General features: G+C 36.4%; 1 protein-coding gene across 3 annotated transcripts in view; it reads right to left on the reverse strand.

Moving 5' to 3' along the window:
• Mef2 (myocyte enhancer factor 2) overlaps positions 1–26,368 on the reverse strand; it is a 253,687-nt gene that overhangs the window by 64,382 nt on the left and 162,937 nt on the right. For all 3 annotated transcript variants that reach the window (XM_067776891.1, XM_067776889.1, XM_067776888.1), the window contains exon 4: positions 24,519–24,571. The gene's annotated coding sequence lies outside the window, so the exon portion shown is untranslated. The remainder of the gene's footprint in view (positions 1–24,518; positions 24,572–26,368) is intronic.

The following is a 26,368-nucleotide window of genomic DNA, read 5'->3' on the forward strand; positions in this document are numbered from 1 at the left end:
AAAGCAACATGCATACCTATATAAAATAAAGGCGCATATACAATCAAGCCGTGTTGATTTGCATTTGTGGTGGTTTTAATGTGCATAAGTATGTGTGGGCGCATGCGCTCCTTAACTTTGCGCTCATTCGATTCATCTTACATTTTTCATTCGCAATCAATTCAGAATGAAAACAAAAGTAAAATCATATGTTTCATATCGAGCTGCAGGGAAGGCGGTTATAGCAACAACAATATGCATACACACATAGATATTTATGTACATATGTACTACATAGGTGAATATTCATATATACATATACACATTTGTATGTAAACATATGTACGTATGTAAACACACCTTTGCAGCCAAAGGGTTGATGCTCTAGGGCTAACGCAATCGGCTTAATGAGATTGCAGTTATGGCGGTTGGTTGCGTAAATAACAGCGTCTATGGTATAAATTACATTCAAGACTGCTCAGCTTTCAAATATATGTATGTACATACGTAAATACTTCAACGCATCCAATTATCCTACTTTTTGCGCCTGAGTGTACACTAATATGTTGATATATATCTACATACATATGTGGATGAGTGTGCCTGGAAAACATGTGTGCGCCGCGCATCACCCACACAGTGGGTCAATTCGTAGCCAGCAACAATGCTTTAACTAATACACACACCCACACACGTACACACACAAACCCCAATACATGGATAAATAACTCGATAGCACGCCGGTATGCCACTCATTGTGTCAAAATTATTATTGTTTTGAAGGCTCCTTGGCACCGGTGTTTGTGTTTGCTTTGGTTTTCGGGCAGCAACAGTTACTTTCAACTATCGCTTCGAGCTTAAAAATCTCAACTTACATTTTTTATATTTCATTTCTATCTACATATGTATTTGTGTTTATATCTCTTCCGCATTCAACTTCGTTTGCGTATTTCTTTAGACAGCTGCTTATGGACGCACAAAAGAAGAAATCAGAGAAATGCGCTCCGCTCGAAACGGCTGAGTAAGTCGTTGTTACTTTTTTCAGGGATTGCTAATAATTGTTAGAAGCCAAAATTTAAACCAAAAAAGAATATGACGAAAGGGGTAAAGCCACCTACAAAGTACACTAATATGTTCCTTATTACCAGCTCCAAACTCGTCATGTAACAAAAGAACTCAGTTTATACCGGCTATGTTTGGCATATGAATGATAAGAAACCACTGAAAACCGAAATCGGTACGCAAGCCACTGTGGAAGTCGGAAGGCGTGCTATCGCTTTGTCATCGGCTTGTAAAAGTAGTGTTATCGATCGGCTATCGACGGGTTATCGGCGTGCCATCTTCGTATATCGATTTGTTGTCGACGGGTTAACGGTTTGTTATAAGCAAGTCATTGGTTTTGTTATCGAATTATTAACGGATTGTTATCCATAGCAAAGTTATCTATGACTCATAGGTTCGTTATCAAACATATACCGATAATACTGTATCATATCGATAACATATCGATAACCCGTCGATAGGAAACTAATGATAAGACGATGGTTTAACAATAAGAAACCGACAACAAACAGATAACTCGAAGATATTAACGTCGCTATCGGTAATAATCAGGTAACCAGCGGATAACGTCGACATCGGTTGCTACCGATAAAAAACCGATGAAAGTCTTCTCAAAGGCCCGAAACTATATCGAAATGCCATTTCATATCTTCGACATGAGTCCGAAAAAGCCACAAAACAGTTTCGAAATGGTTCCAAAATAAGTTTTTAATGGTACCGAAATAATCTCTAAAAGAGTTCCGAAGTAAAACTGAGATAACTCCGCAGATATCCGAACTAATCCCAAAGTAATATTTATGTACATCATTACAAAAACGTTTCGAATTTCATTCAGATGGATACCAAGGTCATTCCAAAGAGATTACAAACGCAACTCACGACTTTTTACGGACATAAATTACAAATATTTCTTGAGTTTATTTTTCAATTTCAATTTGCATAAAAATTCGAGCTTGCTTTAGCTTTGATTTTTTTGTAACTTTTACAATTTTTTACTTCCTTTCTATTAGGTCGGTTGAATGTTTGTCCGCTTTTCATACAAATCTTGCAATCGATTTTTAAGTAACTTCTCATTGAGCTACAAACGTGAAACTTCACACATAGGTTAGAACACCCAACAAATGGAAAAAAATCCGTTAGGTGGCGCACGGATCGAAATAATTAGATAAGAATTTGACAATTTTCAAACCAGCTTTTAAGTAAGTTCTCGATAAGCTAGAGACTTGAAATTTCAAACTTAATTCAGAGGTCGATTACTGCTGATGACACGATACAAACAGATTCGCTAGGGGGCGCACGAGATGAGATATTTAGAAAAATCGTACGAAACAGATAGGTTAAGACACCGAGAAAATGTAAGAAAAGGAGAAAATAAAGATAAAATAAAAAAAAATTGTAAGCACTTCCTTTATATAAATGGACAAAAATCAGCGAAAAATGTCTCCTTATATAAAGACATATTCTTGCTAAACTTCGACTTTTAAATTTTGACATAGAAATTGCAAAAATATTTATGAGAAGGAAAAATATAAAGGTGGAGCGCAATTGATTGACTAATAATATCTCCTTTCCTACCAACTTTCCAATCCAAGTGGAGCACACATCATTTATATTTTTGCAATTTCTATGTCAAAATTTAAAAATCAAAGTTTAGCAAGAATATGTCTTTATATAAGGAGACATTTTTCGCTGATTTTTGTTCATTTATGTAAAGGAAGTACTTACAATTTTTTAAATTTATTTTTATTGAGTTTTTAATTTCGGTAGAAAAATAAAACTTACTTTTTGAGTTTTTCTTATAGCTCAAAATATTTTATTTTTGTTTACAAATTCCTTTGTTTTACAACTGGTATATATGGACATTTATCTAAAGCGGTTATATTCTAAAACATATCAATAACTGTTCCGACCCCTGCTTTTTTTTGCTTTCGTTTGTTATTAATCCTGTTCGTGAAACAAATTTTCTCACAGAGAAATGTGAGTACACCAGCAGCGTCGCTTCTCTCACCTACCATAACTCGTCATCCTTGCTCTTCGTGAAAAACTAAATATTTTGTTTTGTCTAAGTTTTTTTAAATCCATTCCCATTTACTTACCTACCACCAATCTGCTTTCCTTTATCACTCTCTCACCTGATTTGCCATTTCTTTTCTTTCACTCGCTAAAAAAATTAAAAGTTCGTTTCACTCGCTGTTCGTATTTGTCCTTGTGCACTCAGCTGTTTTTTACCAATACCCAATATGTTTTGTTGCTGCATTTCTCAGACTTTTCAAATGTGTGCGCATGTGTTCGTCATGAGCCGACCTCCGCAAGTTTTTTATTCAATGTCATTATGCGTACGGTCGGCTGCGTTGTCCTAGGTGTGTGTGTGTGTGTGTGTGTGTGCATGTGTTTTGGGGCTCATACCATTTGCTGCTTTTATTATCCCTACTACATCAGCTGGTTTTCATTTTCCCACACACGCCTCAATATCGACTTTTTCTATTCGTTTTTCTTTAGCGCTATATAATTCTTCATTTCAAATTTGTTCTATTTTTATTTTTAGATTTAGTCTTATTCTATTTCCGACGTTATTTGAGGATATACTTTATTATCTTATTTTCTAATAAATATATTATATATGCTACGATATTTATTTTTTTAAATCATTATTGGAGGTCAATATGAAACTTGTTGACCCCTCATTAATTGAATGCTTCTCATCACAAAACTTGTGCGCGGGAGAAAAGAAAATGATAAGGCAAAGGAAAGGGATCGGTAAAGGGAGATATTAAAGGGTGAAGGGAACAGAGATTTTAAAGGGGAATAGAAATTTAAAGGGACAAAAAAAATTAGTCTTAATTGACTTCTTACTGATACCTAGTCTCTGATACCTAAGCTAAAGCACTTAGCATAGACCCGAATGAGCTTACGGGGCTATGTATACCTGCAAAAGAATTTTTGCACAAAAGTGGATTTTGAGGCCAGATTTCAACGAATGGATGTACAAGGCGGTTATTGAATCTATCCTAATATACGGATCATTGATCCACCGATCTATCTGTTTATAAAATAACCGAAATATTAAGATGTCCTTGGGTGTCCTACGACAGTGTTCATTGAAACGCAGGATTTAAAGAAACTCGACTTGTGGAATAGGAGAGGGGGAATTTGAAGCACTGCAGGCCACTTCCATTTATAAGCGCGTTTGGATTTTTTCGATATCCAACATGCATGAAAAGGGTTAATGGACACAAACAATACCACTAACAGGGCAGCAATTTCCTTCAATAGTCAGGCAACTCTTTGTTTATCAGTGTACGATGTGAACCGTTGTGAAACTGACGAGTCGACATAGCGTTTCTCTGCTTTAAAAGCCGGGACCAAAGAGGATAAATATAATAAGAGGCACCAGTCTGCTACGAGTGGCGAGTAACTCGCTGGAAATTAAAAAAATGTATGCCTAATGTTTTCCAAGAGGGACATTTTCAATTGTCTCGCATTTATCCATGCCGTGTAGGCACCTTATGCAAATGTGATTTTTGGAAAGAGAATTAATTAATTAAATACAGTCGGAAAAATAAACACAAATACCCCACGAAAATGTATAGAAGACATTTTATGAACATATCACCCAAAAAAAAAAAAACCTCGAAAACATTATACAAAGTAACGAGTCACGTCTCTTATTATATTGATCCTCTTTGCCGGGACATCGTAAAATACGGAGTAAGAAAACGACCGATGAGTTAGCTTTTGATGTCGCAGGACCAAAGGAGGTCCTTAGATACTTAGGAGCAAAGGGTGTCTCTATCAAAGTTACGCGTAGTGTATGTATGTCTACATCTGTGTCCAGCTGAATAGTGAAGTGAGAAAAAAGAATAATTGTATCGCTAGCAAATATTTGATACAACAACAACAACAACAAAAACACATTTCGCATGGTAGAAACCAAAAACAACAAAAGCATGCAATGGTGCTCACGAGGGCACCGCAATAAGATTTCATTCATGCAATTAGCTAAAATTCTTGGTGTTTTTAAGAGTAATGATTTTCACTGCATATTTTCTCTCTTTGAAATTTTTCTCATTTCTCAAACTCTTATGATTTTGTTTTTTTTTTAATTTTTTATGATGTTTTCTGCACAGCAGATGCTGCAAGAAGATCACTCAACAAAAAACAGTAAGTTAATTAAAAAAAATGTTTCACGCAGTTAGTATATCCGTTAAAAAAAAAAAACAATAACAACACATGAAACACAGTCAGTTAGTTTAGCGGTAGGCGTGCAACATATGCTGCACCAATGCAACATGCCAACACACACACACACACACACACTGCAAGCACACATCTGAAGTATGTAAATTGTCCTGGCCTCTTGATGACTGACTGCCCATGTAGCACATGTAACGCGTAACGCATCTTGCACACATGTGTGGCACATTTGCGCCTTACTTCTTTGATTCAATGGTTAGACCAATATGCTTGAGAATTTTGTTGCTGTTTTTTAAATTACTCATATGTGTGCATACCGTTTTGTTATACTCAGTTGAGCAGAGCTCACAGAGTATATTAAGTTTGATTGGATAACGGTTGGTTGTACATATATAAAGGAATCGAGATAGATATAGACTTCCATATATCAAAATAATCAGGATGCAAAAAAAATTTGATTGAGCCATGTCCGTCCGTCCGTCCGTCCGTTAACACGATAACTTGAGTAAATTTTGAGGTATCTTGATGAAATTTGGTATGTAGGTTCCTGAGCACTCATCTCAGATCGCTATTTAAAATGAACGATATCGGACTATAACCACGCCCACTTTTTCGATATCGAAAATTTCGAAAAACCGAAAAAATGCGATAATTCTTTGCCAAAGGCGGTTAAAGCGATGAAACTTGGTAGATGGGTTGACGTTATGACGCAGAATAGAAAATTAGTAAGATTTTGGACAATGGGCGTGGCACCGCCCACTTTTACAAGAAGGTAATTTAAAAGTTTTGCAAGCTGTAATTTGGCAGTCGTTGAAGATATCATGATGAAATTTGGCAGGAACGTTACTACTATTACTATATATGTGCTAAATAAAAATTAGCAAAATTGGATGAAGAACACGCCCACTTTTTAAAAAAAATTTTTTTTAAATTCAAATTTTAACAAAAAATTTAATATCTTTACTGTATATAAGTAAATTAAGTCGAAATTCAACTCCAGTAATGATATGATGCAACAAAATACAAAAATAAAAGAAAATTTCAAAATGGGCGTGGCTCCGCCCATTTTCATTTAGTGTGTCTAGAATACTTTTAATGCCATAAGTCGAACAAAAATTCACCAATCCTTTTGAAATTTGGTAGGAGCATAGATTCTATGACGCTAACTGTTCTCTGTGAAAATGGGCGAAATCGGTTGAAGCCACGCCCAGTTTTTATACACAGTCCACCGTCTGTCCTTCCGCTCGGCCGTTAACACAATAACTTGAGCAAAAACCGATATATCCTTACTAAACTTAGCCCACGTACTTATCTGAACTCACTTTATCTTGGTATAAAAAATGGCCGAAATCCGACCATAACCACGCCCACTTTATCGATATCGAAAATTACGAAAAATTAAAAAAAATGCCATAATTCTATACCAAATACGAAAAAAGGGATGAAACATGGTAACTGGATTGGTTTATTGACGCAAAATATAACTTTGGAAAAAACTTTGTAAAATGGGTGTGACACCTACCTTATTAAGTAGAAGAAAATGAAAAAGTTCTACAAGGCGAAATCAACAGCCCTTGGAACCTTGGCAGGAATACTGTTAGTGTTATTGAATATATAAATAAATTAGCAGTACCCGACAGATGATTTTCTGGATCACCTGATCCACATTTGGTCGATATCGCGAGAACGCCTTCACATATACATCTAAGGGCCACTCGCTTTTAAAACCCTCATTAATATCTTTAATTTGATATCCATATCGTACAAACACATTCTAGAGTCAACCCTGGCCCACCCTAATGGCGATATCTCGAAAAGGCGTGCACCTATAGACCTAATGCCCACTCCCTCTTAAAATGCTCAGTAACACCTTTCGTTTGATACCCATATCGTAAAAACATTCTAGAGTCACCCCTGGCCCACCCTAATGGCCATATCTCGAAAAGGCGTCCACCTATAGACCTAATGTCCACTCCCTCTTAAAATGCTCAGTAACACCTTTCTTTTGATACCCATATCGTACAAACATTCTAGAGTCACCCCTGACCCACCCTAATGGCGATATCTCGAAAAGGCGTCCACCTATAGAACTGAGGATTACTCCCTTTTAAAATACTCATTACCACCTTTCATTTGATACCCATATCGTACAAACACATTCTAGAGTCACCCTGGCCCACCCTAATGGCGATATCTCGAAAAGGCGTCCACCTATAGACCTAGTGCCCACTCCATCTTAAAATGCTCAGTAACACCTTTCGTTTGATACCCATATCGTACAAACACATTCTAGAGTCACCCCTGGCCCACCCTAATGGCGACATTTCGAAAAGGCGTCCACCTATAGACCTAATGCCAACTCCCTCTTAAAACGCTCAGTAACACCTTTCTTTTGATACCCATATCGTACAAACATTCTAGAGTCACCCCTGGCCCACCCTAATGGCGATATCTCGAAAAGGCGTCCACCTATAGACCTAATGCCCACTCCCTTTTAAAATACTCATTACCACCTTTCATTTGATACCCATATCGTACAAACACATTCCAGAGTCACCCTGGCCCACCCTAATGGCGATATCTCGAAAAGGCGTCCACCTATGGACCTAATGCCCACTCCCTCTTAAAATGCTCAGTAACACCTTTCGTTTGATACCCATATCGTAAAAACATTCTAGAGTCACCCCTGGCCCACCCTAATGGCCATATCTCGAAAAGGCGTCCACCTATAGACCTAATGTCCACTCCCTCTTAAAATGCTCAGTAACACCTTTCTTTTGATACCCATATCGTACAAACATTCTAGAGTCACCCCTGGCCCACCCTAATGGCGATATCTCGAAAAGGCGCCCACCTATAGACCTAATGCCCACTTTCTCTTAAAATACTCAGTAACACCTTTCGTTTGATACCCATATCGTACAAACATTCTAGAGTCACCCCTGGCCCACCCTAATGGCGATATCTCGAAAAGGCGTCCACCTATAGACCTAGTGCCCACTCCATCTTAAAATGCTCAGTAACACCTTTCGTTTGATACCCATATCGTACAAACACATTCTAGAGTCACCCCTGGCCCACCCTAATGGCGACATTTCGAAAAGGCGTCCACCTATAGACCTAATGCCCACTCCCTCTTAAAACGCTCAGTAACACCTTTCTTTTGATACCCATATCGTACAAACATTCTAGAGTCACCCCTGGCCCACCCTAATGGCGATATCTCGAAAAGGCGTCCACCTATAGACCTAACGCCCACTCCCTTTTAAAATACTCATTACCACCTTTCATTTGATACCCATATCGTACAAACACATTCCAGAGTCACCCTGGCCCACCCTAATGGCGATATCTCGAAAAGGCGTCCACCTATGGACCTAATGCCCACTCCCTCTTAAAATGCTCAGTAACACCTTTCGTTTGATACCCATATCGTACAAACACATTCTAGAGTCACCCCTGGCCCACCCTAATGGCGACATTTCGAAAAGGCGTCCACCTATAGACCTAACGCCCACTCCCTCTTAAAACGCTCAGTAACACCTTTCATTTGATTCCCATATCGTACAACTAGGGACACCCCTGGTCCACCTTTATCGCGATATCTCGAAACGGCGTCCACCTAGGGAACTAAGGATCACTCCTTTTCAAAATACTCATTAACAGCTTTCATTTGATACCCATATCGTACAAACACATTCTAGAGTCAGCCCTGGTCCACCTTTATGGCGATATCCCTAAATGGCGTCCATCCATAGAACTATGGCCTACTCTCTCTTAAAATACTCTTTAATACCTTCCATTTGATACACATGTCATACAACCACATTCCAGGGTTACCCTAGGTTCATTTTCCTACATGGTGATTTTCCTTATTTTGTCTCCATAGCTCTCAACTGAGTATGTAATGTTCGGTTACACCCGAACTTAGCCTTCCTTACTTGTTTTTGTTTTGTTTTTGTTGTTGGTATAGGTACCTAACATTTGCACATGCGCATGTAAAGTGAAGCGTCCGGCTACGAGCTGGGAATTCGTATTGAAGTTAATGGTAAAGGCATCCGCAAAAAAGGACGAACTAACGACACATGTACAAGCATCAAAAAAATTAATAATAACATCTTTATAGCAAAGTAAATGTCTATGTATATATGTATATATACTAGACTGGTTAAAAAAAATAATTATTTATTTCTAGAACGGGGGATATGACTACAGATGTAATCCCAAAACATTTCCAAAATAGTCCCAGAGACAGCCCCAATACAATAGGAAATAGTCCCGCAATTATCCTGAAAGCAATTACGAAATTATTCCGAAACAGTCCAGAAATACACCAAAATGATCCCGAATGCAATTTCGAAACGATTTAGAAATTATTAAAAATAATAATAAAATGATGGCGAAAACTGTACGAAATATTCCCGAAACGATACCGGAAACAATCCAAAAGCTATTCGAAAAAAGTTCCGAAATTATGGCGAGGTAGCTCCGATATGATTTTATAATAATTCTGAACATATACCGAAGCGTTCAGTTATCTTGGTAAAGGAGAGAACTGCCAACCCAGACCAAGAACTAGAGTAATGACGAAAAGAAGAATGTTGAAGAGAGATTACAATATAGGACTGCATTAAGAAGGCAGTACACTGGTAAAGTCTTTACTACGAACTCTCCTCGACTCCGTAGTCGTATTGGGGTTGAAGAAGAAGCCCAGTGGGAAGAAGAGGCGGAGATCGGCTGAGTGCTACATGCTGCCTACGAGAGTTGGTAAGTGAACGCCCCAGTCCTAAAGCACCGAGGCAATCTAGCAGGATCCACACCTCTAGATCTACATAGAACAAAGAATCGAAAAACCATATACCTCAGAAATTGCGAAGCAGAAAGATTAGGGTGATAATGGTTGCATCAGCTTGCTCGGTGGTTCTACGGGTATAAAGGGTTTAAGTTGATTAATAACGTGACCTTGAAATTGCTGAAGGGAGTTGCTCCAGACCTTCAAAGGCAAGAAGGTTCGCGGGTTTAAGGTGGTGGGTAAAGCAGTGATCCTCACGATATCACAAGTAAAGGTTTGTATACCACGTGTGGTGATGCCAATGGAAGCGCAAAACATGTTACAGCTGTAAAGGTCCGACCTCCGTTTTGCCCACAAATTGGAGGGACGGGAATCACATATTTTATGCCGACACCAAATCACCAAACAGAATCTAAAAGCAGATGAATATTCGACAAAAAGCTTTTCATGACAGAAATAGACTCCGAATGTTTGCCAAACAACTGCCGAGCGACGACCCAGCTTAAAAGTTTTTTTTGTTTTTCGCTCGATACCTTTTATATCTCGATTCCTTTTTACGACTCACAGTTAAGTGATTCAAATTCTTACATCCTGAGTACAAGCACAACTACCATCATAAACTCATTTTCGTTAAAATGGCTGATGGATGGATCTTGAGCTCTGCTGTCCTTTTGCATTAAAAACTCCATTTTCATAATATTTGGACTTGACATTTACTAGTATGAAGGAAAGTTAAGTTACGGCGAGCTAAATTCGGTCACGGCGAGCTAAATCTCACATACAAACTTTTGATTGACAGAATGCCAATAATATTTCAATACCAATAAATTGGACACATTTCAAAAGTTTAGTCTTATCATGGCTCCTTAATTGTCATTGCCTATCCTAATAAATCCTAATTTATGTTACCTTTAAATAAATGTAGGAAAAAAGGTTTAAATACTTCAAATTTAAGTAAAAGTAATTTGATGGATGTGTATTATAAAAGAATTTTTAAATTTAAGTTCTTCTAATCGAACTTTTATAATACTTTAATTACATAACCATATTTACTAGAATTATTATTTTTTAATTATTTCTTATTAGGTATTCTATTTCTTCCTCTTGTTAATAAATTAAAGAAGCTTTTTCCTTTAACTCTTTATTCTTTTATTTAGTTTTTTGGTTGCTACGCAGAGTCTCGGTTGGTAAGTAACCAAATCAATTTAATATTTGACGCATCGGAGCATTTCAACAAAGGAAAGTATTTAATCAGACAGGTAATAAATAACTGTGACTGTAAACAGTAATAGCTAAAATCGGTTTAAATAAAAATATTCTGACTTACATATGTTTTAGCAATCACTAATGATAAAAAATTGTTTAGTTCTAGCGTTTAAAAAAGTTAGCACTTCCAACAGAGCTGTGAAAAAGAATCATCGCTGTTCTTTGAATAGCGTTTCAGCAACAATCTGAAAAATGAGTGTTCGCTTGTGTTAACTTAGGCTGTTATTACTTGCGACCATAGATACTGATATTATGAACGTCAAGGATAATTTGACTAAACAATAAACAGTTTTGTTAATCTCAATTTTAAAGCAATTTAAGCATTGTGCTCTCAAATCTTGAGCTTTAGTGGTATACCTTGACCACTTCTTAAATTTGAATATACCGAAGGCTCCAAATTAACGGAAGGAGTCAGATCTGCTGTTTTCTGGTCGATCCAGAATTAAGTACATTCTGCAGGCTGCCAGATTACTGCAGTGTCTCGAAGGTAAAAATTGTAGCCGTGAAGAAAGCGGCAGAAATTCCGGAGGAGCTTAAGCTACAGTCACATAAAGAAATGCAGAAATCTACCACATCAACAAATGTTCCGTAGTAAAAAAATAACTAAATATAAAGCGCGATAACCTTCGAATGGACTTAAGGCCGAACTTCTCTTCCAGTTTGCGTCATGCCCCTTCGAATTTTTCCTACAAATTGGGGGGACGGGACCTACTTGTTTTATGTCGATTCCGAACTGCATCTGCAACGCAGATGCATTTTTATTTAGAGCTTTTCATGGCAGGAATACACTCGGGGTGCTTGCCAAACACTGCCTGTAATACAAACAAGCATTAAAGAGACTTCGTCCAGGAAGGACAGTACATCCATACTGCACTTCCGGTCATAAAGTGTAGAAGGTAACGAAATGTTCGAAGAGTTTGCAAACGAGGGTGGAACTCTCGATGAGTCTACAGTAGACGTCAAAATCCATTTGGCTGAAACCAAAAGAAAAAAAAAAAGTTGCATATGATCCATTAAGCAGAAAAGGCGTAGTTGCCGCTGTGGTTAGAAAAAAGTTGTTTAAATTAGAAATCGGAGGGTTGACTCTCAGCAGTGGTTGGCTAACACTATGAGTGTATATCTGCCATGAAAAGCTTTTCGTGAAAACTCATCTGCCAGTCGTAGCCGAAATAAAACATGTAGGTCTCGTAGCACCAATTTGTAGGAAAAATTATAAAGGGGTAGCACGCGAGCTGGAAGAGAAATCATGCCCAATTTTTTTCTGAGGCAAATCTCACCAAATATATATTTTTTTAATTAGCGGGGCAACAAAGTTTTTGAGATCATTTGCAATTTCTACAATATTAGCCTCGCAAAGTTGCTCATATCTCTGAGAGAGAAAACTTAAAGCTGATGATGGAAGTACAAACGGGGCACTGCCTTCTGGGATTATATGTATATAAAGCAGGTATCGTAAGCAAGTTATTAAATCTCGAGGCAGCCATTTAGCTAGGTCATAGGAAACTTCTTTTGCGTTGCCTAGAAAACGAAGTTATTTAATTACGTAAGTTCTGGTACCTTAATGGGGTTTTCCGTTTGGTTGTCAAACAAGTTCTGGTAACACTTTGTGCACATTCAGTCATCTCAAATCTTTATTTACCGGCCAGTTCAACCAAACCCAAAGTTATATAGCGGAGATATAGCGTTTTTAGTTTAATGAAACTTGTTTCAAATCAAATAAAACTCTCGTGTCTCTGTTGACCGGCCAGTTCAACATAACCTAGCCTTAATCGAAATATAACTGAAAACGCCCCTCGTGTTTCCATAAAAATTAATGAATCGGTGAAATTGGGAAAAATCTAATCGAAATACTAAATACGTACTTAGCTATTTTTAATTAGGTTGTATTTAGCAATTGATACTTTATTATAAAATATATACAAATATTATGTCTCTCATAAATTTATATACGAATCATTTGGACTCCCACGCAATAACATGGACAGCTGCTTTTTGCGTTGTTACCTCTTGAGAAAATTCGATATACGAATAAGGCAGTCATGTACAGAGAAATAGGATCAAAAATTAATGAAGTAGTAATCCTGAGTTACGGAGCTGAAAATATATCAATGATACACCATGCTTGTCGTTAGTGCGCTGAGCTTGGACCTCGCAACGGAAGAACTCCTACCAATGAAAAAACGTAGCAAAAGCCTCGGAAGAGACTCTTTTTTTTATGATGATCACGGCGAAGGAAGAAGGTCCCAATGCCCGACTGGCGGCAAAGGTTGTCATCACCGACATAGAGGATGCGCAAAGGAGAAGCAAGACAGGAGGAAATAGCGTCTTGTGACATCTACGACAGTGGCCATAAGGAAGGTTTTGTTTCGACGACAAGTACTGTCATTTCCTGCTGTATGCAAGCGTCGAGGTCTTTAAATACAACATCAATTTCAGCACACGCACCAATAAATCATGCCTTCGACCTGGATAAGAATTTATTGGGAAGGGAGGCTTGCTTATAAGCAAGAAGCATGAGACCAAACTGCATGACTGCTAGAAGCTTCAGATGCTGTCTGCTAGGAAAAATTTTCGAAAGTTCTACCCTTGTCGTGGCAGATTCCTGTAGTATTGATAATGGCGAACTGGTAATTGACATAAAAAATTCGCTTAAATTATAGAGGGGACACTAATCCTCATTGCTAGATAGTGTTGAAGATGACGACGTATCACAATCCCTGACAACTATACGTTCCGGCCGACTATGACGGAGTGAGAATCACAATACCCTGCATAAAAAATAGTAATCCGGTGATCTATGAACAATGTTGTCAAATGAGCGAAAGCGGAAAGGAAAGGAAATGAAAGGAAAAGAAGAAGAGGAAGGGAAGGAAATGAAAGGAAAAGAAAAGAAAGGGAAGATAATGGTGTGTTATTATTCTATATGGTGTAATTTGTGACCACTGAAGTGTTAGAACTGCAACCACTGGGCGAATTCTAGTAACGAATAAAAACCCAACGGCTACGATGGCTAGGGCATAATATTCAGATGAAAGAAGATAGTCAGTTAAAGCGGAAAAGTGTAACAAATATTCAAAGATAAAAAAACTAAAGGTAAGTAAGAGAAAATATTCTACGTAAAAACTTATTGGCATCTTTTCTCAATTCATGAAGTGACAGTGGAGTGTGGAGGCGGATCAGCTAACAGCAAAAGTATTCTTACATTTGATTGAAATTGAAAAGGGCAAAATCTAACAAAACTTGAATTGCAGGTGGAAGCTGCGCACGGGGTAGAATGGAACACATATATACAGTCAATTGATAAGTGCAAAACACATTTGTAAGTGGAAACTCAAAGCTACCGAGTGGAAATATAGTTGGGATAATCCTGCATTAAATACCACGGTTTTTTCACTGGAACTTAAACTGTCTTGTCTAGACTACCGAGAAAATATTAAAGAGACAAGAAAAGGCTGAAGGACAAAAAATATACCAAAATTGTTTTCAATTACAAAAAATTATATCTATAGTTAACGACTTCTCAAACTTGTTTGAGTAGAGATTTCTCGCGAGTCTCGCCTTCTCGCGAGATTCTCGAATCTCGAATTACTTGTAAAGCTTCTCGACATTCAATTTAATCGATTCATTGGCTGTTTTATATAGAGCTTACGATTTCTTCCGGAGCACAAGCGAAAATTCCACAAAACCTCAACTAAAAACACCGAAATGTATAGAGTACTGCCAATGCAGCGACTGAATTGAAAGTCGAGAAGCTCGCGAGAAGCCGTGTTCTCGATGTCCCGTTAAAAAAATAAAATATTGTGAACAAAATTATATGTATAATAAATATGTGTTCAGTTAAATGTCATTTGAAAGCAATATAATCTAAAAAAATATTCACAAGTAAAAAAAACCAAGTGTGTAAATAGTTTATGTCGAGAAGCTCGCGAGATTTACAAGTACTTCGAGATACGAGAATCTCGCGAGAAGTCGAGTTTGTGTTCGAGAAGGAATCGTAAGCTCTAATTATAACTGCCTCGGGGCAAGTGGTTTGTAAACATTCCGAGTGTATCTATGCCTTGCAAAGCCTCGAAAATAGATCTAATGCATTTCGGGGTCGACATAGCGCATTTAGGCTCGGTCCCACAAGGTCGTACAACAAATTGAAAAAGGGGCACGACTTAAATTTGAAGGAAAAGCTCGGCCTAAATCTGCTCGGAGGTATACCGCGTCTTGAATTGTTTTTTTTTCACCAACAATTGCAGACATTTTCCTACTCTCCATCAGTTACAAAAAGTACTCTTTTCTACGATATAAAAACGTAAAAGTCCACAGAGAAAATAATATGTGCTCACCTCATACCATTGAAGTTTTGTTATTTCTTACAAGTAATATTATAGACATATTTACATAAGGATGTGCCTACAGGGCGGCCTCATAAAATATTTATGTATGCAGTAGTGAGTGGCAGGTAGAGCGACGAATGTCACGAGTTGATATTCGGAAAGCATTTTTATGTGCACGCCTCCAAATGAAAAGATTGATGTGAAATTTATAAATCAGTTACCGCTAATTGCAATATAATTCGAAACTCACTAAATTAAGAGCTTTCGTGTGCCACTTAATACATACTTGGAAAATATGTGGATGGTAAATATGTATATATATCAATACACATATGTATGTTGGAGATATCGCACACCTAAATGAGACCAAGTCAAAAAATCACAATGTTCAGGAAAATCAAATAATTAAATGACTTCCCCATAACAGCCATTACAATTTTTAGTTTTTACCAAGCTCTCCCTGGGCGAGTAGTGGAATTAACATTTAGTAGAGCATACAGATCGATAGGTATTGAATAGGGGAACACGGTAGTATGCATAACCTCAAAATTTCAAATTTTTTACGTAACTTCCTATTGATTTAGGTGTGCGATATATAAAGAAATTTATGAGATGTCACTCGGAAGCAATTACGGTAAAGTTTTATACATATATGCGGGAGTATATTGAAGACTTAGATGAGCACTTTTCATTAACATTAATTATATTTAAAGAAAATTTTAAAGGAGTTCCACACTTTGAGTTGCACTCAAACCCATTTAAATGCTTTTCAAAACTCGGCTCAGTATAACCTAATATTTATTTAGGTGCGCTCGTAAACCTTTCAGTGAACCACCAAACTAGACAGAAAAAGTATTGCTGTAGCCGGAAAGCTAAAATAATTACAGATATAGCCAAAAACTGGACCAAAAGAAATATGTTGCAATTAAATTCTTAGTTCTAAAAAAAAGAGGTTGAAAAAATCCCTCAAAACCTCTTGATTTAAATTTTGCAACTTTGTATACCGACTGTACTTCTGAGAAAACAAATAAAAATATATCCTGTTTTCAAAGCCCAATTCTCATTATGAAAAAAAAAAACTGAAATCAAACGAAGCTATTCACATTCCTAATTGATTCTAGTTTAATGTAATAGAAAAACCAAAGTGTTTTAATTTTTATATTGGAGCTTTTGGCAGATGTGGTTTACGATAAAACAATGCTTTTTTCATCATCCTACGCGTTTTTTGGTAAGCCTTGGACCTTCTTCAGGGAGATCTAGTATTTATTTATAAAAGCATACAACAATGAAAAATTACATGAGAAGTTTTGTTGCGACATTAAATATTGCGCTTAGGCTATGTGAGGTTGAACTGGACCTCACATAGATTGATTGAATCCGTAGTGTTACCAGAAGTTTGTTTTAACGACCAAACTGAAAACCCCTATTAAAAACCAGGACCTATGTTATAAAATAACTCCATCCTCTTGGCAAATACTAGGAGCTTCCTAGGACTTAGGCCACTTGCTGCGTCTATATCTGACAGCTGTATCACTCCTAATAGTTGGAGTCTTAGCCTGGCAAGTGCAGGACACGAGCACAGAACGTGTTCGATCGTTTCCTCCTCCAACCCGCACTTCCTACATCTGATATCACTGACCACGCCTAATTTAAAGGCATGTGACGCCAGAAAGCAGTGTTCAGTCAGAATAACCATCATGAGTCTACAGTTCTCTCTTTTTAATGATAGAAGCAACTTTGTTAGTCTAAGGTTGTAAGACCTACACATAATCTTCGACACTTTACAACCCCGCCTGAGCCCACGAAATATTGCGCTTATTTTTACAAATTTAACAATGTTTCTCTAGAGCACAAAATAAGCGTGAAGTGAAAATTCTATGAAAGCAAAGTCAATTCATATTTATCACTTCAAGTACTCATAAAATAGAAATCGCACCCAGAGTCGGATCCCGACATCTTTTTCTCTTATCACGTACACAGTATTTTGAATTATTTTCACTGGTCTTGTCAAATTTGACCCATGGCATATTTGTGTCTGAATTTTGAAGTCTAATAAAACTTGCCCATGTAAAAATGGGTATCTAACATAATCGCGACTTGTACAATCCTAAAATACAGAATCCGGTAGCACATCATCCAGACACGACCAATCTTAATCCACATACGCCCAAGTCCCGATTAAGCAAAATGAAGTCAAAACAAAATCCCGACCAAATACGATCATTGCTTTCTCATCTCCATAATATATAAATAGTTGACTCGAAAATGTCGTAAACGCCATTTTTCAGCACAGCCGAGCTATTTGTAAATTACCGTTCACCGTTTTCTACCATCAAGCATAATTTCTGAATATACTGAAAAAAAAATTGGAAAAGGAACTGTTTTAGATTCCATAACAAAAGGTTATTTATTGCTTTCCTGAGAAATGTTCATTAGCGCTTACACCTTTTACCGCATCAGCCATGCATGTCGCAGGTTACTGAGTTTCAAGGGAATCCCATCAGCTTAAAAAAATTACCACCTCGTTGCATTCACCATTTTGATTTTGATAAACATATTCAACGATATCAAAAGCCTCCTAGAGCCTAATTTGAACCCAATAGAATGCAGCCATTCTAACCATCCAAGATAGTCATGAAATTATAGAAATATACGAATATATTCATGCAAAAAAACATGAATATTAACTTTTTGAGGTGCACTTGCAGAACCGCAAGTTATGTTTTTAACTCGGAGTTAACCCGACCCCTCATGGGTTAATCTCATACATTTTTACCAAATTTCAAAAATAGCTCTTGTTTAAGAAGATAAATCATTTCTACTGCGTCAAGTTGTTAATACAAGAATTTATGTAGAATTCAGTTCAATATTTTTGGTTGATAATAATAAACTCAACGGATTACCCACCAAAGTTCGCACAACTTATACGAGGGGCGCATCGGCATAACGGACGGATTTGTTATCTTCGATTGCCGAGGCTTTGAAAGGCGGAGGTTTGTTAAGCGTCGAGATCTAAAACTACATAGAAAGATCCATCAGCTAAGTAAAATACATGTAAGACTTATAGATAAATATGAAAAAATTGTAAAATGAAGATAGAACATTTTATATAATTTTTATATTTTTTTCTTATAAGTGAAGAGCAGCTAAGTATTGGAATAGTTATGTGTATGACTCGGAAGAGCTACTTATTATTAAGAGAGGAAAGAACAGTTTTCTTAATGATAAAAGGTGAGTGCCAAATATCAAATGTGGCATAGTGAGAATTATAATTGTGAAACAAACAGCGGAAAGGTTCATCTAATTCAGAATAAGTTCGACACTGCTTCAGAAAAAGAGGTTTGAAATATCTTGCTGGCTGGAAAGCAACGTGGAAGTTCACTTCGCTCGTGGTCGTACCACCTTCAGGCCATTTCACTATGCTTACCGATTTAACGAAAAATGTATGGGAGATAGCAGTGCCGTTAAATGTGCAGAAAAAGCTGGGGCTTAAAAATGAGATGTGAAAGGCGTCTTAGCGTAGATCAAGCTTTAAGTTGTACGACATAAACCTTTAGGGTATTTTTGACATTCTGAATAAAGGCTGTATTTCTTAAAGCAAATAACATTCAAAAGGAGTTATTCTCGCGTTGTGAAATGCTTTTAAAAACGTTTATAGAAATTTCAATGTCAATTTAAATTACTTTTAGTCTAAGTTTCCAAAAAAGGCTTGGAATCAAATTTAATAACCATTTTAATGGAGTATGAAATAGAAATTAAATGACCATAGGCTCCGTCCTTATATATTATATAGTAACGAAACATCAAGGTTCGAAGTACGCCAGTAAAGTTACCGAATGAAAAATCAAACGGGAGATAAAAAAAAACAAAAATCAAAGAAGCAAAAGTTTCTTAAATGAAATAAATAAAACGCGACAGAAGAATATAATTATTGCACAATTTTTAAACTGTTTTACATAGAAATGTAAAAAAATAGTTGCGGTATTCACTATCGCTCGAATTTCAAAGTTTTCCAATCTTCAAAACAAAACAAAATTATAATGAAGCGAATATTATTGTTGCAAGCTTATAGCCTTTATGAAAGGAAAGCAAACGTTTGGAAAAATGAGGCACAGGAGATAACAAATAAAAACCCATGGGATAAGAAAACTTTCAGCATTAGATTGAAAACATTGGAAGCGCTATCCACGATTGACGCAGTTAAAAAATTGAAGCCCCACCAACTTAACATAAAAGCTTTATAGGCAGGAAAATCTGGTTTCAATGTTGTACTTATTATTTAATTTACTGAGGAAGTGATATGGATGAGTTTGGCAACACAATTGCCACCTCACCACCCTTATTTCATTTCGCCTCAAGTATCTATATATATATGCCTTATATAAAAACAGATAATGCAACTGACATTGCGGTATAGTAGACCTGAATACTTGTAGACTAGGGATGTTACGAAACTAAGTTTACTTAGTCCGACGCCGGTAGAAATTTGTTCGTATAACTACTCATAGTCCATACGCCCCGGGGTTGAGTCGTTGAGTTCAATCCAATGGAAAACAAGTAAGAAAACCGAGCATTATATACACATCTGTTTGCTCTCACATACTTTAACAATTCTTCCACTTTCTGTCGTTTTCCTTTTAATTCTTCCTACAAATTGTAATGTTTTACGACGACTCCGAACGGCATCTGCAAGGCAGATGAGTTTTCACTGAGAAGCTTTTCATGGCAGAAATACACTCAGGAGTGTTTGCCAAATCACTGCCGAGGGGCGACCCCGCTTAGAAAGACTTTATTCTAATTGAAAAAAAACTGGTTTCTAAATTTTTGCCGTTATTAAGACGAAAAGAGAAATGCCAGGAAAATTAAATGATGTGAAAGCTTGGGTAAGAAGCTTTACCAGTTACTTTTATAGAAACAATGGCCCTACCAAGTCTTATTGAAATAATTGTTTTTTGTTCCACTTTTATAATAAAAGTATTGTGAAGAGCTTGGTTAAATGGAGCGGACCAGTACCATTTACAATATGTTTTTTCAATTTTCGTACTTCGCACTAAAAAATATGGAATAGTTATGTTGTGCAAAGTAGTAAAGTTGCGTTCCATAAATATATTACAAATTTTGAGAATGTTAAAAATTTAAGCAATTTTCCTTTAAAAAGTGGGCGTGTTATTTAAAGATTTTTTCTCAAATCTTTATGTAGCTTTTCAGTGAAAACTTATCTGCCTAGAAAATGCCGTTCGGAGTCAGCGTAAAACATGTAGGTCTCGTCCCGCCAAATTGAATGAGAAATTAAAAGGATCATGGCGCAAATTTGAAGAGAAGCTCGGCATAAAATCTCTTAGAAAGTTATCGCGCCTTGTAATTTGTATCACTTTGTGGATCTTTGGTATTGAATTATAGCACTTTTTCCATTTTTTCGAAACTTTCAATATCGAAAAAGTTATCGTACGATTTCACCCGTTTTCAATATCAATTCTCTGGGTCCAGAAAGCCAGTATAGCAATTTTCATAAAGATATTTAAATTTTTGTTCAATTTTTCATGTTAACGGACAAAAGAACATGGCTCAATCAAAATACTTTTCGATGCTGATAATTTTTATATAAGGAAGTACACTCAGACAAAAACGCCGTTCTAAAAGCCAGCACCACCGGACTCAATTCAAGCTTTTCATGTTCTTACTTTTTTGTTCTTGAAAAACGAACGACTTGTTCTCCAAACAACAACCTTGTTCTTGAACTGACAACCATTTTCCTGAGAAGAGAACGGCTGGTCTTAAAATATGAACAAATGTTCTATTATATATGAGAACAATGTTCTTAAATTAAGTTCAAGAAAAGAGAAACGGTATAATTCGTGCGTACTACAATGTTAAATACAACATTTGGCACAAGCTATCAAGCAGTCTTAGTGGCCCAGCGGCTATGATGTTGCGGTTGCGATCGTGTGGCGGGAGTTCGATCACCGTCAAGCTCTGAATTTTTTTAAAACAATCTTTTTATGTTCCATTTTATAACTCTTATTTTTCATTCACTTCCATTCACATAACCACAGGTAATCCTCAAAGTTTAAGAATAGGTATATATTCAGAGTACGTCTTCAAATAAGAATAATTTCTCAATAAGAGAAATATATGAAAAAATGCATATTATGCATTTTTTTTTTAACTTTTGAATTTTAATAAAAAATTTTTTGTTATAAATATTTTTTATTTATGACAAAAAGTTATTATTAATAAAAAAAAATGGGTACCTGTTGAAAAAAATACTTTCACCTCTCACCAAAGATCAATCACGAACCGTTCTTGAATTGAGATCAAAAAATGTTAAATCGACCACAAATCGTTCTCGAAGCTTGAGAGTGAAAATCTTCAATCAAGCCCAAGTAGTGCTTGAAATGAGCACAGAAAGGTTCACACATCAATACCAAAGTGGTCATGAAATACGAACGGTGTGCTTGGAAACTGTTATTAAAACAAGCCCATCGATCACGAGTTAAGAAAAGACGTACTTAACAGACTTTTGTCATTTTGACATTACAAACAATCGTTATTCTGTCATATAATTCAATCGAGAGATTGTCTCATTCGAAATCGTAGTCGAATGTCTGTCACCTGTCTTATAAATACTCAATCACCAAACTTGCCAAAAATTCTTTACCAACGCCTCCCAGTCAGACTTAGCCATCAATCGATGCTTTGTTAGCAGCAAATCAATTTATTGAAATACATAATTTAAGTGGCAACGAGCGCGAGCGAGGAAGGAAATCTGAAGTATCGGCAACTAAATGCACAAGCACGTACTTCGAATTTTGATCGAAATGTAGAATTATTAATGAATGATATATCGCCCACTGCCACTTCAGTAATCATGTACGTATGTGTGTAAGTGTGTATGGAATCTGTACGCGATGAAGCTGGAATGCTATAGAAAACCTAATGATGTTGTTGGGCTTTGTCATTCGCATTAGGACGTGTAATTGAGTGTCCTGCATGATATGGCATTTTTTTTTCTTGCCAATTGACATTAAATATATTTTCCGCTAGACTAAGTAGAAAAATCTGATATATAGGGTATGTATATAAATATATATATGTACATGTGTACATAAAAACTGCTCAAATGTTTAAGTGGGAGCACTCATGGTCTTCCTACGAGCCGGAACGTCTTCTTTCATTCTCATTACATTTCCCATCCAGCTAAGCCTTTGGGCTTTTATTCGTTGCTCTATGGTCATATCTACGTATAGTTTTTACTACTCGTTATTACGCAGCGTTGACATCACAGGCAGGATTATAAAGTTTCCGCAAAAACTTTATCTCGAATACCCCAACAGCCATCCCATATCTCGGCTCCGTCCACGATTTTGGCCATTACATAATGGCAGGAATGGTTATAGAGTGTGCTCTTGTTCGTCCAGAGAAGGCTTTACATTATGCCTACTCATCCGAAAGTAGAACTTCTTGCCAACAATTATTATCCGTTTGATTTCTAAACTGAAATTATTTTCGCGATTAACGATGTTTCCCAGATGGGCTACTTCCTTCACAGTATGAAAATTATATCAGTCAACAGATATTTGGCAGCTGAGTAGCGAATGCTCCGATTTTTCTTTGAATCCAGCAAGTACTTTGTTTTCTTTCGAAATCAAAAAATGTATTAGATTAGACAAAAATTGATGAAATTTTCGGAGTCTTCGTAGCCAAATCTGAACGTTGACTTCTGTGCGACATGGTTCAACCATCTCCAAGCCTGACTTAAATTTATATGCCTAATATTTGAGCGCGGTCTCACCGTTTAAAAAGTTGAGACTGGAAGAAAAATGTGCATACCTACATTTGTACATCTGTATCTGAGCCAGAACAAAAAATATGTCGTGTCCATAATGAAAACAGAAGAATCGCTAAAATGAAGGCGAATCGCCAATAACTAAGTAATAATAAAAAACTTGGAACGATAGCCCCTGAGGCGGAACTTCTTAGAAAAACTTAGAAAAACTTTTACTCAACTATTTGGGTATCCCGTCGCTTGGACCTGTAACCTCAACATGGAGCGCGGGCTAACTACCTCCACACCACAGCCACTACTGCGTATAGTATAAGAGTACATATATTTGACTAAGTACTTATGTGCTTTTTTGCACTTTCACCAACAATATGTATAAAGAAAAGAAAATATATTGATACTCCTGCGAATGGCTAATGGGACACGTGACGTGGGTTTTTGAAAACTAAGTGAGCACATTAGAGCGTATCAAGTGGTATTCTTCAAAACTTGAATAATAATACTGTACAACAGCAATTTGGCAGCATAGTAGCCAAGAATAAGTATTTAGTCCAACTCTTCTAGTTTACTTTTAGGCACAAAATGTCCTTTGGCAATGTCCTGATAATCCGGAGCGGTATAAGCTTTGGTTCATGAAGAGGGTTGGAGGCATGGAGACTTTCAAACATGCAGATGCAACATGCTGCTAAAGATATACTCAACATTTTTAAGATTTTGCCTTTCAGGATCATGAAAGTCAGAATTATTAGGTGGACTCGTAAGTAAGGTTGAACAAATTACGTATGATAAAAAAAAAATTCGAATCTGTATTCAATTTTATCGAAAAAGCCCATTAACCCATAGGGCTAAAGTCGATTTCAATTTTACTAAATTAAAAAAAAAAATGGGCTAACAAAAACTATGGAAGGACTCATCGAGGACACTTCGATTGTTAATATGTGAAATGTTAGGCATTGTAGGGGGGAACATTGTGACCTGTGTTTTACGATATGCTCTAATGTACGCACAACGGCAAAGAGTAACAATAAAATATTATTCCCCACTTTACAAGCTCGGTACCTACTAACTAAATACAAAAACATCAATTCAGTAAGTTTCGTTCAAGTATTTCACTTACCTCCAAAATTCTTCAAACAATTATTTGTACAAATACCGCTTCAAAGTGTTTACCTGAAAACAAAAAGAAATATGTTACTCAAGCGAATATATATTTGTATGTGTACTTAAGCATAGACCAAATTGAATCGATTGGTAGTAAAAATTGGTAAATAATATTTGTCTGCAATGGCTTTTCCAAATAAATGTTAAAACTAAATTGTTTTTTTAAGACAAGAATAAATTTGTTGAGTCTTCAGAGTCGATTCAAACATTACGTAATATCATAAAACTCCTTCTATTTTATTACATAAAATTTTAGAATGCTTAAGCACATTTATATTAATGTAAACATGCACCATCTTGAGCACATGAGGAGAGGACCTCCATCGCAGCTTTGTTGACTGCTGACCTCCTGCAGTGTCACTGTCAACTTATATTTCAATGACTTACAAAAGAAACAAAAATCGATCAGTCAGCAAAATTGCCTATGCCAACACGCCTAAATTCAATTAGAATGGGTAAATCTCTGATTACGTAGTACATACATACATACACGTATGTAAGATTTATGAAGTTAGTTTGCATATGTTTCAGCCAAAAACATGCTAAATGAAACGATTTCAACTATGCAAAAAAAAAAAAAAACATTTATAGGAGTTGCTGCTGTAAGAGTAATTGAAACGAAAAAGTACAAAAACACAAGAAAAAAAAACAGTAACTGAAACTGAAGTAAGTAAAACAACGCGATCGAGCGATCAACACATGACACCATTCATCCATTGAGTCGCTCGTATCCAACAGTCATGCATTGCGCAAATTAACATCAACAATGGATTGAAAGTTGAAAGGATACAATAAATCTTTACAACAGCAGAAGTACAGAAGTACATAGACATATATTTACTTGTGTACATTCGGATTACCTCTAAGCATCGGCCCTGGGGTTACATTTGGGAAGCAGCCACATTCAAAAAAACAACACAAAAAAGCTTATGAAGCTGCTGTTACTCTTATATACGTACATACTAACTTTGTAGCCATGTATGTAGGTAGATCTGCAAAAACAACAAACATGTCGCGATTTTCCAACACTCCAACTTCATTTCTTAAACACTTTCCATATGTTGCGAATTCTTGCGAGCTCTCAGCTTAAGTCAATTATGAAATTGGATTTGACACTCCACGCTGGAGGACATACTAAAACGAAAGATGAGTGCTGAAAAGTTAAGTGAGAAAAACAAGAACGGAGCGATTTTTTCGACACTATCCCTAGCTGACATTAATTTAAGACAAAACATTTAATTAAAGACTTAATACAAAATTTTCAACTTCTTTAGTGCTTCAGAAACTTTTGAGACGGGCATCTCGATTACTGCTCAGAAGATATTTGTCTTTGAGTAGAAAAATGTTCGACATTCCCACCTACAAGCATATAAGAATTAATATTTTACAAATCGTACGAAAATGTAGAAAAAAATGTTTCACTTTTTTAAGAGACACCAAATTTATTTCTTGAAATCTTTTCGCAATTTAAGTCGAAACCTATATAATATATTATATGTATAAGTTTCGATGGTTAAGCAAACTTGCCAACATTAAAAATTTTGTATCTTTAACTTCACTTGTCGTATCTTATACATTACGAGTGCATATGTATTAGGCCGGGTCGATTTGTGGGGAGGCAAAAAAATCGCCCATTGCTCTATGAAAATCATATTCTAGAGATCAAAATAAGAAACTTTGCCGAAGGAACTATACCTCTAAAACGAATTCTGATGTTCCCCCCTTTGGGTCGTAGGGGCAAATTTTGAAAAATCCCACTTTGAAATGCCTATGTTTTTTCTTTTTGGAGTTTATTTTTCTCTTTAG

The sequence above is a fragment of the Eurosta solidaginis genome, chromosome 3 (assembly GCF_040869045.1).
Source record: "Eurosta solidaginis isolate ZX-2024a chromosome 3, ASM4086904v1, whole genome shotgun sequence".
Lineage (NCBI taxonomy): Eukaryota > Metazoa > Arthropoda > Insecta > Diptera > Tephritidae > Eurosta > Eurosta solidaginis.